Source organism: Mytilus edulis, unplaced genomic scaffold (assembly GCF_963676685.1).
Source record: "Mytilus edulis unplaced genomic scaffold, xbMytEdul2.2 SCAFFOLD_785, whole genome shotgun sequence".
Lineage (NCBI taxonomy): Eukaryota > Metazoa > Mollusca > Bivalvia > Mytilida > Mytilidae > Mytilus > Mytilus edulis.
In genome coordinates this window covers 27,670-31,503 of record NW_027269092.1, presented here as the reverse complement: position 1 = coordinate 31,503, position 3,834 = coordinate 27,670, and the positions used below count along the sequence as shown (strand labels likewise).

Sequence of the window (3,834 nt, the reverse complement as noted above, 5' to 3'; positions counted from 1 at the left end):
TGAAATAAATGATTCTTTAATTATGTTTACAGCTCCCTGTAAATCTCTTCCAACGACATGTCCCCGATGGATATACGAAACTCTTTGATCAAACTGTAAGCCAAAATTGTTACCTTTTCGGAGGGAATACTACGCTGAATTTTACAAGCTGGCATGTTGCACTTGTAAGTTTGTCAAATTATCCATATTACACCTGTTGCTTTGATAAACTTTCCTTCAGGTTTTTTTTTGCGTGTAATTTATCGTGTTGGTCTATTTGTCGTTTTTGAGTAATACAGAATGCGGTACTAGTATTCAATACACGGTGATACACTGATGCCTTTTTCATATTTGGAGTTCGTACAATTCACCAGTTTGTGCTTTATACCTTAGTATGTCTCTTTTTTAATATATTTATGATGTTTAAACATCAACAAACTATTGTTACCTTAATTCAAATGCCTGTACCAAGTCAGGAATATGACAGTTGTTGTCCATTCGTTGGATGTGTTCTATTGTTTGATTTTGCCATTTGATTAGGGACTTTCCGCATTGAATTTTCATCGGAGTTCAGTATGTTTGTGATTTTACTTTTTATAATAACACTAATTTGAGAGGGTTTTTGAACAGTTAAGTATCCCTGAAAGGAAATATTTGTACCCTTTTAGTTGTAAATGTGCCGATCTCATATTTGCAGGCGAGATGCCTTTAATACACCTGGTGCCTACTGTGGATTCCAGAAACACCAGAAGAGGCCGAAGCAGTTAGAGTCAAATTCAACATAAGTAAATCTTTATAAATATTTATTTCACGAGCGTTTTTTGTTTGTTAAATAAGAATGTTATACATGTAGGATCCTCAAAATAAAAAAAAAAGATGACCAAAGGCATAACAAATAACAGAAAAATTAATTGACTAAACATGTTATCTTCAGGCAGATAATTAATTGATTACAAAAACATTTTCTAATCCAGTGATAACATGGCTTACCATTCTTTCAATGTTGAACTGACAATTATAGAGTATCACAATAACACCATGATTTTCGATTTGCGTAGTTTTATTGGTTAATAATATTCGTCATTTCAACATGAACCAAAACTTATTAAATCAATGTAGGTTAATATGACAGAAATATTCGAAAACTTAAATAGAAACAACAGCCAAACCAAACATAAAAACAAAAAAAAGGAATGAAAATCATGTGGTTTAGATGCTATTTTTTAATTAGTTGTATTTTCCATCTAATATAGACCATGAAACTTAACGGTGCGTCAGGCGTATTAAATTATAAGCCTGGTACTTTTTGATAACCATAGACAATGTGTAATATTCAATTTTAATTGAATATAGTTTTTATATGAGTCTTATTCAAGATATTGATCAGAAATGGGCACAAATATATGGTCTCAATATTCAAGTTCTGTTTCAGTGCCGGCATTTTTTATAAACAAATATACTGCAATACATTTTGTAAAAGAGTTAGAGATTCAAAATGAATGCAAAATATTTGCTTCAAATCTGATTTCGTTATGCATATGCAGTTTTTTTTCTATAAAATTAATGATTAAATGTTGCCAATTTTATTTGCTCTTATAGTTGAAGACGACTTTGACGTATATACCGGTGCAAACAATCTAGCTGATAATAATACATACGTTTATGCAGTAACAAATGACTCATTTGATTGGGACAACCTTCCATTTGGAATAAGTATATATAGTTTACCATTTAAATAAAGATAATGTACAAGTATTCCATAAAAATAACCTCACTTTGACAACTTACTACACATATTCCTTTCTTAATTAGTTTCAATATAAGGATAGAGTGATTGCCAATTAGACTCCTCTGGATCAGTGACCAAAGGACGAGCATACAATCAACTACTGGTCAACTTCCTTCAATAATGAGCACAACTCGTATCGTATAGTAAGCTATACATTTAATTTGATTTTTGATGTTTAACGCCACTTTTTAAGCACTGCCTTTCGGCTATTTCGTGGAGGTAAGGTTTTTTTTTGGTGGAGGAAGCATATATATATACCCTTTTTTGCTGCTCTGGATGTTTATCCCTAAATGGAATATGTAAACGAACAAAATGAAAAAATAATCCATTGTTAATACACATCTATCATTTTTTGCTTCAATCTCAATATAAAAAGACAGTGATTGCCAATTATAAACTGCAGGACGAGCATGACATCAATTACTTGTCAACTTATGTCCTTCAATAATAAAACTCGTACCGTATACTACGCTATACAAAACAGTGGCATTGAAAATGTGAAACATGTCAAAAAGAAAAAAAAATCCCTTTATGTATGTTGAAAAAAAAATAAAGGAAAACAAAAATAATGAACAGCAAACAACAATAACCCTCTTTTTATAGGTTCCAGACTTTGAACATGCGCATAAAGAATGTGGTGAATAATGGGGTGGAGCTATACATTTTTTAACACTTAACCTTCTTCTCTCCGGTGCAGAGATCATATCCGTTCCGTTCAATACTTAGATATACTACACTCAATATGTTTTGTGTTTACCTTCATATTTGGCGAGAATCCTAGTTGAAGCAGATAAATTTCATATTCCTCCATAATTGCCACATTACTCAAACCTTCCGCTTAAACATTTTCGGCAGTCCCTGGTAGGTGATGTATTTGGGCATCGAACTTTGTAGAAAACACCGAACTCTTGTCGGTCAATGAGTCAAAAAAGACAATGTATGGCATATTAAGTGCACTATTGCGGAGCATGTATGGAACAAATATGAACTCTGCGCCGGAAATTGTTAACCTTCCTCTCACTTATCTTCTCTAGTACTCTTGACATATGGGTCTTCCCCTTCACTTTATTATAACTAAATACTAATTTGCACTATCCCTGATTAAAATACTTTATAATCCATTATAACTTAGCTCGTATATATTTTTGTTTCATGGCCAAATGAAGCACGCCTCCAGGTGCGGAACTTCTCGTTTTAAAACCAATTGGTGGCATTCGGCTGTTAACTGCTCTTTGGTCGGGTTGATGTCTTTTTGACATATTCCCCATTTCCATTTTCAATGTATACGTTGATCCCCATTGTGACTTGTAAAGAAAGGATTTTTTCGATAATTTATTCTGATCTGGGTTTTTTTTCCAGAAGATGGAGTCAACGGCCTTGAAACCTCAAATGGCTGTTTCGAATTAGAATTCAAATTTTATGAAAACGGGGACAGCTTTTTTTTCATGGGATTCTGATACATGTGGTGAAGAATCCGAGGCATATATTTGCGAATTTCCAATTGTAAGTTTAAATTAAACAAATATAAAACTATGATCTAAGATTTTTAATATTTCTTAGGTCTACATTTATTTGTTAATACGTGACTCCGAAACCAACCTTTACAGTTCGTACACACAGAATGGATGAGATCATCGTATGTGATTTTCGGTTTCGATATTGAGTTCACAAGATGGAAGACAGATTGTAATATCCCTGACCATGTGGTCCTGACATGATATCGTTAACTACTAGATGATAAGCATTGTGTACATTGTATATCAAAGAAGAAAGGCTGGTCTGGTTTTTATTACATCATTGCAATTCGCCGTTCAGAATCTAATGCAGCCTGGGTAATATTTTCAAAAGTGTACACCAAAACGTCCTGATTGGTTAAAAATGTCAGGAACAATGGCAATTTAACCAATGAAGTGACGTTATTTTCATTTTGGGGTACGAACAATGAAATTACCCATGATGCTTAAGATTCTGAAACGGCCAATTACTATTTAACACTTTGATGATTTTATCGTCCGTCTGAATAACTTCGGAGTTGCAAAGTTTTACATGTTTTAGAATAGATAATC

At 33.0% G+C, this 3,834-nt stretch overlaps 1 long non-coding RNA gene across 1 annotated transcript; it reads left to right on the top strand.

The window, feature by feature from the left end:
* The first annotated feature begins 707 nt into the window (after positions 1-707).
* On the top strand, positions 708-3,224 carry LOC139509569 (uncharacterized). The gene is made up of 3 exons (XR_011661746.1): positions 708-764; positions 1,579-1,692; positions 3,128-3,224. It is a non-coding gene; the product is annotated as an uncharacterized lncRNA (long non-coding RNA).
* Positions 3,225-3,834: the final 610 nt, after the last annotated feature.